Raw genomic sequence first — 11,302 nt, forward strand, 5'->3', positions numbered from 1 at the left:
TTGAAAACAAAATCTGTCAAAAACAGAAGAGTCTGTAGTAATCTGTACTCCAACAATACTTCTGCAACTCCAAAAATTCTGAAACATAGGAAAACCCGGGTAATTTGTCTATTAATATCCTGAAAAAAGAATCAACATTTTATCACTCTTCTGTTAAAAATTAGAATTGTTCTCCTGAGTGCAAAAGTTTTTGTTTTTCAGCAAGATAAAATCAACTATCACCAAACATAACCCCAAAGGCTTTACTTGGCACTTTATTGAAATGAAAGAAATAAAACATGATTACTAAACTAGCCTAATCATGTGAACACACAAAAACAGTAGGTAAAAGTGTTGGGCTGTCTCCCAACAAGCGCTTTTCTTTTATGCCTTTTAGCTAGGCATGATGATTTCAATGATGCTCACATAAAAGATAAGAATTGAAACACAAAGAGAGCATCACTAATCACATGGCAATCACATTTAAGCCTAACCCACTTCCTATGCATAGGGATTTTTTTGATCAAACAATTTATGGGAACAAGAATCAACTAGCATAGGAAGGCAAAACAAGCACAACTTCAAGATTTTCAACACATAGAGAGGAAACTTGATATTATTGCAATATGTGGAAGCATATGTTCCTCTCTCATAATAATATTCAGTAGCATCATGAATGAATTCAACAATATAACTATCACATAAGGCACTCTTTTCATGATGCATAAGCATAGAAATTTTCTTACTCTCCACATAAGCAAATTTATTATCATGAATAGTAGTGGGAGCAAACTCAACAAAATAACTATCATGGGATTGAAAATTAAAATCATGATGACAAGTTTCATGGTTATTATTATTCTTTATAGCATACATGTCATCACCATAATCATCATAGATAGCAACTTTGTTCTCGTAGTCAATTGAAGCCTCATCCAAAATAGTGGATTCATCACTAAATAAAGTCACGACCTCTCCAAATCCACTTTCATAAATATAATCATCATAAATAGGAGGCATGCAATCATCATAATAAATTTTCTCATCAAAACTTGGGGGACAAAAAATATCATATTCATCAAATATAGCATCCCCAAGCTTATGGCTTTGCATATCATTAGAATCATGGATATTCGAAGAATTCATACTAACAACATTGCAATCATGCTCATCATTCAAATATTTTGTGCCAAACATTGTATTGACTTCTTCTTCTAACAATTGAGCACAATTTTTCGAACCATCATTTTCAAGAAAGGTATTATAAATATGATCAATAATATGATGCAACCTCAATTCCATTTTTATGTAGTTTTCTTTTATAAACCAAACTAGTGATAAAACAAGAAACTAAAAGATTCGATTGCAAGATCTAAATATATACCTTCATGCACTCACCTCCCAACGACGCCATAAAAGATCTTGATGTCTACAACGCAACTTTATTCTTGTAGACTCGTGTTGGGCCTCCAAGCGCAGAGTTTTGTAGGATAGTAGCAATTTTCCCTCAAGTGGATGACCTAAGGTTTATCAATCCGTGGGAGGTGTAGGATGAAGATGGTCTCTCTCAAATGACCCTGCAATCAAATACAAGAAATTCATGTGTCCCCAACACACCCAACACAATAGCAAATTGTATAGGTGCACTAGTTCGGCGACGAGATGGTGATAGAAGTGTAATATGGATGGTAGAAATATATTTTTATAATCTGAATAAATAAAAATAGCAAGGTAGCAAATAGTAAACGGGCACAAAAACGGTATTGCAATGCTTGAAAATGAGGCCTAGGGTTCGTACTTTCACTAGTGCAATCTCTCAACAATGCTAATATAATTGGATCATATAACTGTCCCTCAACATGCAACGAAGAATCACTCCAAAGTTCCTATCTAGCGGAGAACATAAGACGTAATTGTTTGTAGGGTACGAAACCACCTCAAAGCTATTCTTTCTGATCGATCTAACCAAGAGTTCATACTAAAATAACACCAAAGCAAATTCAGATTCATAATATTCAATCCGACACAAAGAACTTCAAAGAGTGCCCTGAGATTTCTACCGGAGAAACAAAGACAAGAACATGCATCAACCCCTATGCATATATTACCCCAATGTCACCTCGGGAATCCGCGAGTTGAGTGCCAAAACATATATCAAGTGAATCAATACGATACCCCATTGTCACCATGAGTATTCATATGCAAGACATATATCAAGTGCTCTCAAATCTATAAAAGTATTCGATCCAGTAACGAGGGAAAAACTCAATTCATCACAACAAGATAGAGAGGGAAAACACCATATGATCTGACTATATTAACAAAGCCCGCGATACATCAAGATCGTGACATCTCAAGAACACGAGAGAGAGAGAGAGAGAGAGAGATTAAACACATAGCTACTGGTACAAACCCTCAGCCCTGAGGGTGGACTACTCCCTCCTCATCGTGGTGGCCTCCTGGATGATGAATATGGCCACCGGAGATGATTCTCCCATTCGACAGGGTGCCGGAAAGGGTCTAGATTGGTTTTCGATGGCTACAGAGCCTTGCGGCAGCGGAACTTATGATCTAGGTTAACCCCGAGGGTTTTCGGAATATTTGGGAAATTATAGGGTAAAGAGGGGGTGCGGGAGGCCACCGAGGTGGGCACAACCCACCTGGGCGCGCCTAGGCCCCCAAGAGCGCCCTGCTGGGTTGTGCCCCCCTCGGGGCACCCCCCAGGTGCTTCTCTGGCCCATTGGTGGTCTTCTGGTCCATAAAAAATCCACAAAAAGTTTCACGGTGTTTGGACTCCATTTGATATTGATTTCGTGTGATGTAAAAAACAAGCAAAAAACAGCAACTGGCACTAGGCAGTGGGTCAATAGGTTAGTCCCAAAAAATGATATAAAGTTGCTATAAATTGATTGTGAAACATCCAAGAATGATAATAAAACAGCATGAATACTTCATAACTTATAGATACGTTGGAGACGTATCAAGGGAGTACTTGAATAAGAATTTTTCAATGAAAGACCTCAGTGAAGCTACTTATGTATTGGGCATCAAGATCTATAGAGATAAATCAAGAGCTTAATAGGACTTTCACAAAACACATACCTTGACGAAGTTTTTGAAGAAGTTCAAAATGCATGGATCAGTCAAAGAAAGGGTTCTTGCCTGTATTGCAAGGTATGAAGTTGAGTAAGACTCAAAACCCGACCAGGACAGAAGATAGAGAGAGAATGAAAGTCATTCCCTATGTCTCAGCCATAGGTTCTATGAAGTATGCCATGCTATGTACCAGACCTATTGTGTACCTTGCCATGAGTTTGGCAAGGGGGTACAATAGTGATCTAGGAGTAGATCACTGGATAGCGGTCCAAATTTATCCTTAGTTACCTAAGAGGGCTATGGAGATATTTCTCGGTTATGGAGATGATAAAGAGTTCATCGTAAAGGGTTATGCAAATGCAAGCTTTGACACCGATTCGGATGGCTTAGAGTCTCAATCTAGATACATATCGATAGTGGGAGAAATTAGCTAGAGTAGCACCATGCAGAGCATTGTAGACATAGAAATTTGCAAGATACATACGGATATTAATGTGACAGGCCCGTTGACTAAACTTCTCTCACAAGCAAAACATGATCACACCTTAGTATTCTTTGGGTGTTAATCACAGGGCGATGTGAACTAGATTATTGACTCTAGTAAACCCTTTTGGTGTTGGTCACATGGCGATGTGAACTATGGGTGTTAATCACATGACGATATGAACTATTGGTGTTAATCACATGGCGATGTGAACTAGATTATTGACTCTAGTGCAAGTGGGAGACTGAAGGAAATATGCCCTAAAGGCAATAATAAAGTTGTTATTTTATATTTCCTTATTCATGATAAAGGTTTATTATTCATGCTAGAATTGTATTGATCGGAAACTTAAATACATGTGTGAATACATAAAAAAATACCGTGTCCCTAGTAAGCCTCTACTAGACTAGCTTGTTGATCAAAGATGGTTAAGGTTTCCTAACCATGGACATGTGTTGTCATTTGATAACGGGGTCACATCATTAGGAGAATGATGTGATGGACAAGACCCACCCGTTAGCTTAGCATAATAATTGTTCAGTTTATTGCTATTGCTTTCTTCATGTCAAATACTTATTCCTTCGACTATGAGATTATGCAACTCCTGGATACCGGAGGAATACGTTGTGTGCTATGAAACATCGCAATGTAACTGGGTGATCATAAATATGCTCTACAGGTATCTCTGAAGGTGTTTGTTGAGTTCGCATAGATCGAGATTAGGATTTGTCACTCCGAGTATCGGAGAGGTATCTCTGGGCCCTCTCGGTAATACACATCATAAGCTTGCAAGCAAGTGACTAAGGAGTTAGTTACAAGGGGATGTATTACAGAACGAGTAAACAGACTTGCCGGTAACGAGATTGAACTAGGTATAGAGATACCGACGATCGAATCTCAGGCAAGTAACATACGGGTGGACAAAGGAATTACGTATGTTGTCATAACGGTTCGACCGACAAAGATCTTCGTAGAATATGTAGGAGCCAATATGGGCATCTAGGTTCTGCTATTGGTTATTGACCGGAGAGGTGTCTCAGTCATGTCTACATAGTTCTCAAACCCGTAGGATCCGCACGCTTAATGTTCGATGGCGATATAGTATTATGTGAGTTATGTGATTTGGTGACCGAGTGTTGTTCGGAGTCCTAGATGAGATCACGGAGGAGTCTCTAAATGGTCGAGAGGTAAATATTGATATATAGGACGATGGTATTTGGGCACCAGAAGTGTTTCAGAGAGTACCGGGTACTTATCGGGTCACCGGAAAGGAGTTTCGGGCACCCCCGGCAAAGATATGGGCCTAATGGGCCACAGGGGGAACATACCAGCACCTGGTGCGCCCCTTCTTTGGACAGCAGGCCCTAAGGGAAGGAAAGGGGGAAGGGCTAGCCCCTCATGCCTTTCCCTCTCATGGGAGAAAGGAAAGGGGGGTGGGCGCCACCCTCCCCTGCCTTTCCCCCGCACCTATATAAGGCAGGGGAGCGCGGCTTGGGAGGGACTCCAAGCCTCCTTTGGCTGCTCCCCTCTCCCTCCCACCGGGGCGCCTAGCACACCCCAGACAATTTCTTAGCCGTGTGCGGCGCCCCCTCCATCGTTTACACCTCCGGTCATATTTTCGTAGTGCTTAGGCGAAGCCCCACGGAGATAACTTCACCGTCACCGTCACTACGCCGTCGTGCTGCCAGAACTCATCCACTACCTCGTTGTCTTGCTGGATCAAGAAGGCAGAGGACGTCACCGAGTTGAACGTGTGTTGAACGCGGAGGTGATGTACGTTTGGTACTTGATCAGTTGGAGTGCGAAGAAGTTCGACTACATCAACCGCGTTGTTAAACGCTTCCGCTTACGGTCTACGAGGGTACGTAGACACACTCTCCCCTCTCGTTGCTATGCATTTCCTTGATAGATCTTGCATGGGCGTAGAAATTTTTTGTTTTCCATGCAATGTTTCCCAACACATGTGTGGTATCCCTTGTTTGTCTATCCTGAAAGGTTACTAAGAGCAGGCCAATCATTGATGGTGACAAACAGCAACGCATGTAGGTCAAATTCCCGCTGTTTGTGCTCATCCCACACATGTACACCTTTTCCATTCCACAGCTGCAGAAGTTCTTCAACTAATGGCCTTAGATACACATCAATGTCATTGCCGGGTTGCTCAGGGCCTTGGATGAGCACTGACATCATAATGAGCTTCTGCTTCATGCACAACCAAGGATGAAGGTTATAGATACATAGAGTCACGGGCCAGGTGCTATGATTGTTGCTCTGCTCCCCAAAAGGATTAATGCCATCTACACTTAAACCAAACCATACGTTCCTTGTGTCACCTGCAAAGTCCCCCTACTTTCTCTCGATTTTTCTCCACTATGACCCATCAGCGGGTGCTCTCAACTTCTCGTCTTTCTCACGGTCTTCCTTCTGTCATCGCATCAACTTGGCATGCTCTTTGTTTCTGAACAAACGTTTCAACCGTGGTATTATAGGAGCATACCACATCACCTTGGTAGGAACCCTCTTCCTAGGGCGCTTGCCCTCAACATCACGAGGATCATCTTGTCTGATCTTATACCGCAATGCACCGCTTATCGGGCACGCATTCAAATTCTCATACTCCTCACCATGGTAGAGGATGCAATCATTAGGGCATGCATGTATCTTCTGCACCTCCAATCCTAGAGGGCACAGAACCTACTTTGCTTCGTATGTACTGTTAGGAAATTTGTTATCCTTTGGAAGCTTCTTCTTCATTATTTTCAGCAGCTTCCCAAATTCCTTGTCAGATACACCATTGTCTGCCTTCCATTGCAGGAATTCCAGTGTGGTACCGAGCTTTGTGTTGTCATCTTTGTAATTTGGGTACAACCCTTTTTTGTGAACCTCTAACATGCGCTCGAACTTCAACTTCTCCCTTTCACTTCTGCATTCTCTTTGTGCATCAACAATGACCCGGCGAAGATCATCATCACGCACATCTGGTGCCTCTTGATCTTCAGCGTCCCCCGTTGCAGTATCACCGTATTCAGGGAACATAGGATAGTTGTCATCATCCTCTTCTTCATTGTCTTCCATCATAGCCCCTCTTTCTCCATGCTTGGTCCAGACATTATAGTTTGGCATGAAACCCTTCTCAGGCAGGTGAAAGTGAAGGGTTTTCGGGGAAGAGTAATCATTCGTATTCCCGCAGACAGTACATGGACAATACATAAAACCATTCCGCTTGTTTGACTCAGCCACTTGGAGAAAATTATGCAGGCCATCAATGTACTTGGAGGTGCGTCGGTGCACGTACATCCATTGTCGGTTCATCTGCGTACATTATATAATTAAGTGTATCAAAAGCCATTACAGAACATCTGTTGGGGAATGTAGAAGAATTTTAAAATTTTCTACGCATCACCAAGATCAATCTATGGAGTCATCTAGAACCAAGGGAGAGGAGAGTGCACCTACATACCCTTGTAGATCGCGAGCGGAAGCGTTCAAGAGAACGGGGTTGATGGAGTCGTACTCATCGTGATCCAAATCACCGATGACCTAGCGCCGAACGGACGGCACCTCCGCGTTCAACACACGTACGGTTGGGAATATGTCTCCTACAACTTGATCCAGCAAGGGGGAAGGAGAGGTTTATGGAGATCTAGCAGCACAACGGCGTGGTGGTGGAAGCAACGGTGATCTCGGCAGGGCTTCGCCAAGCTCAGGGAGAGGGAGGAGTGTCACGTGAGGGAGAGGGAGGCGCCAGGGGCTAGGGTGCGGCTGCCCTCCCTCCCCCCCCCACTATATATAGGACCCCTAGGGGGCGCCGGCCCTAGGAGATGCAATCTCCAAGGGGGGCGGCGGCCAAGGGGGGTGGAGTGCCCCCCAAGCCAAGTGGGGCGCCCCCACCCCTAGGGTTTCCAACCCTAGGCACAGGGGAGGCCCATGGGGGGCACACCAGCCCACTAGGGGCTGGTTCCCCTCCCACTTCAGCCCATGGGGCCCTCCGAGATAGGTGGCCCCACCCGATGGACCCCTGGGACCCTTCCGGTGGTCCCGGTACAATACCGATTACCCCCAAAACTTTCCCGATGGCCGAAACTTAACTTCCTATATATAAATCTTCACCTCCGGACCATTCCAAAACTCCTCGTGACGTCCGGGATCTCATCCGAGACTCTGAACAACTTTCGGGTTACCATATGCTAATATCTCAACAACCCAGGCGTCACCGAACCTTAAGTGTGTAGACCCTACGGGTTCGGGAGACATGCAGACATGACCGAGATGACTCTCTGGTCAATAACCAACAGCGGGATCTGGATACCCATGTTGGATCCCACATGCTCCTCGATGATCTCATCGGATGAACCACGATGTCGAGGATTCGATCAATCCCGTATACAATTCCCTTTGTCAATCGGTACGTTACTTGCCCGAGACTCGATCGTCGGTATCCCAATACCTCGTTCAATCTCATTACTGGCAAGTCACTTTACTCGTACCGTAATGCATGACCCCGTGATCAACCACTTGATCACATTGAGCTCATTATGATGATGCATTACCGAGTGGGCCCAGAGATACCTCTCCGTCATACGGAGTGACAAATCCCAGTCTCGATTCATGCCAACCCAATAGACACTTTCGGAGATACCCGTAGTGCACCTTTATAGTCACCCAGTTACGTTGTGACGTTTGGTACACACAAAGCACTCCTACGGTATCCGGGAGTTGCACAATCTCATGGTCTAAGGAAATGATACTTGACATTTGGAAAAGCTATAGCAAAGGGAACTACACGATCTTTAAGCTATGCTTAGGATTGGGTCTTGTCCATCACATCATTCTCCTAATGATGTGATCCCGTTATCAATGACATCCAATGTCCATAGTCAGGAAACCATGACTATCTTTTGATCAACGAGCTAGTCAACTAGAGTCTCACTAGGGACGTGTTGTGGTCTATGTATTCACACATGTATTATGATTTCCAGATAACACAATTATAGCATGAACAATAGACAATTATCACGAACAAGGAAATATAATAATAACCATTTTATTATTGCCTCTAGGGCATATTTCCAATAGTCTCCCACTTGCACTAGAGTCAATAACCTTGTTACATTGTGATGAATCGAACACCCATGCAGTTCTGGTGTTGATCATGTTTTGCTCTAGGGAGAGGTTTAGTCAACGGATCTGCCACATTCAGGTCCGTATGTACTTTACAAATTTCTATGTCTCCATTTTGAACACTTTCACGAATGGAGTTGAAGCGACACTTGATATGCCTAGTCTTCCTGTGAAACCTGGGCTCCTTGGCAAGGGCAATAGCTCCAGTGTTGTCACAGAAGAGAGTCATCGGGCCCGACGCATTGGGTATGACTCCTAGGTAGGTAATGAACTCCTTCACCCAGATTGCTTCTTGTGCTGCCTCTGAGGCTGCCATGTACTCTGCTTCACATGTAGATCCCGCCACAACGCTTTGCTTGCAACTGCACCAGCTTACTGCCCCACCATTCAAAATATACACATATCCGGTTTGTGACTTAGAGTCATCCAGATCTGTGTCGAAGCTAGCATCGACATAACCCTTTACGACGAGCTCTTTGTCACCTCCATAAACAAGAAACATATCCTTAGTCCTCTTCAGGTACCTCAGGATATTCTTGACCGTTGTCCGGTGTTCCATGCCGGGATTACTTTGGTACCTTCCTACCAAACTTACGGCAAGGTTTACATCAGGTCTGGTACACAGCATAGCATACATGATAGACCCTATGGCTGAGGCATAGGGGACGACACTCATCTTTTCTCTATCTTCTGTCGTGGTCGGGCATTGAGCCGTGCTCAATCTCGTACCTTGCAATACAGGCAAGAACCCCTTCTTTGACTGATCCATATTGAACTTCTTCAATATCTTGTCAAGGTACGTACTCTGTGAAAGACCAATGAGGCATCTCGATCTATCTCTATAGATCTTGATGCCTAATATGTAAGCAGCTTCTCCAAGATCCTTCATTGAAAAACACTTGTTCAAGTAGGCCTTTATGCTTTCCAAGAATTCTATATCATTTCCCATCAACAATATGTCATCCACATACAATATGAGAAATGCTACAGAGCTCCCACTCACTTTCTTGTAAATGCAGGCTTCTCCATAAGTCTGCGTAAACCCAAACGCTTTGATCATCTCATCAAAACAAATGTTCCAACTCCGAGATACTTGCACCAGCCCATAGATCAAGCGTTGGAGCTTGCACACCTTGTCAGCATTCTTAGGATCGACAAAACCTTCTGGCTGCATCATATACAATTCTTCCTTAAGGAAACCATTAAGGAATGCCGTTTTGACGTCCATTTGCCATATCTCATAATCATAGAATGCGGCAATTGCTAACATGATTCGGACGGACTTCAGCTTTGCTACGGGTGAGAAAGTCTCATCGTAGTCAACCCCTTGAACTTGTCGATAACCCTTAGCGACAAGCCGAGCTTTATAGATGGTTACATTACCATCCGCGTCTGTCTTCTTCTTAAAGATCCATTTATTTTCTATGGCTCGCCGATCATCGGGCAAGTCAGTCAAAGTCCATACTTCGTTTTCATACATGGATCCTATCTCGAATTTCATGGCTTCCAGCCATTTGTCGGAATCTGGGCCCGCCATCACTTCTTCATAGTTCGAAGGTTCACCGTTGTCTAACAACATGATTTCCAAGACAGGGTTGCCGTACCACTCTGGTGCGGAACGTGTCCTTGTGGACCTACAAAGTTCAGTAGCAACTTGATCTGAAGTTTCATGGTCATCATCATTAACTTCCTCTCTAGTCGGTGCAGGCACCTCAGGAACATTTTCTTGAGCTGCGCCACTTACCGGTTCAAGAGGTAATACTTCATCGAGTTCTACTTTCCTCCCACTTATTTCTTTCGAGAGAAACTCTTTCTCTAGAAAGGATCCATTCTTGGCAACAAAGATCTTGCCTTCGGATCTGAGGTAGAAGGTATACCCAATAGTTTCTTTAGGGTATCCTATGAAGACGCATTTTTCCGATTTGGGTTCGAGCTTTTTAGGTTGAAGTTTCTTGACATAAGCATCGCATCCCCAAACTTTTAGAAATGACAGCTTAGGTTTCTTCCCAAGCCATAATTCATATGGTGTCGTCTCAATGGATTTCGACGGAGCCCTACTTAAAGTGAATGCGGCAGTCTCTAAAGCATAGCCCCAAAATGACATCGGTAGATCAGTAAGAGACATCATAGATCGCACCATATCCAATAGAGTGCGATTACGACGTTCGGACACACCATTACGCTGAGGTGTTCCAGGCGGCGTGAGTTGTGAAACTATTCCACATTTCCTTAAGTGTGTGCCAAATTCGTGACTCAAGTATTCTCCCCACCGATCTGATCGCAAGAACTTGATTTTCCTGTCATGTTGATTCTCAACCTCACTCTGAAATTCCTTGAACCTTTCAAGGGTCTCAGACCTGTGTTTCATTAAGTAGACATACCCATATCTACTCAAGTCATCAGTGAGGGTGAGAACATAACGATAGCCACCGTGAGCCTCAACACTCATTGGACCGCACACATCAGTATGTATGATTTCCAATAAGTTGGTTGCTCGCTCCATTGTTCCTGAGAACGGAGTCTTGGTCATTTTACCCATGAGGCATGGTTCACACGTGTCAAATGATTCGTAATCAAGGGACTCCAAAAATCCATCTGCATGGAGCTTCTTCATGCGTTTGA

This window comes from Triticum aestivum, chromosome 4A (assembly GCF_018294505.1).
Source record: "Triticum aestivum cultivar Chinese Spring chromosome 4A, IWGSC CS RefSeq v2.1, whole genome shotgun sequence".
Taxonomy (NCBI): Eukaryota; Viridiplantae; Streptophyta; class Magnoliopsida; order Poales; family Poaceae; genus Triticum; species Triticum aestivum.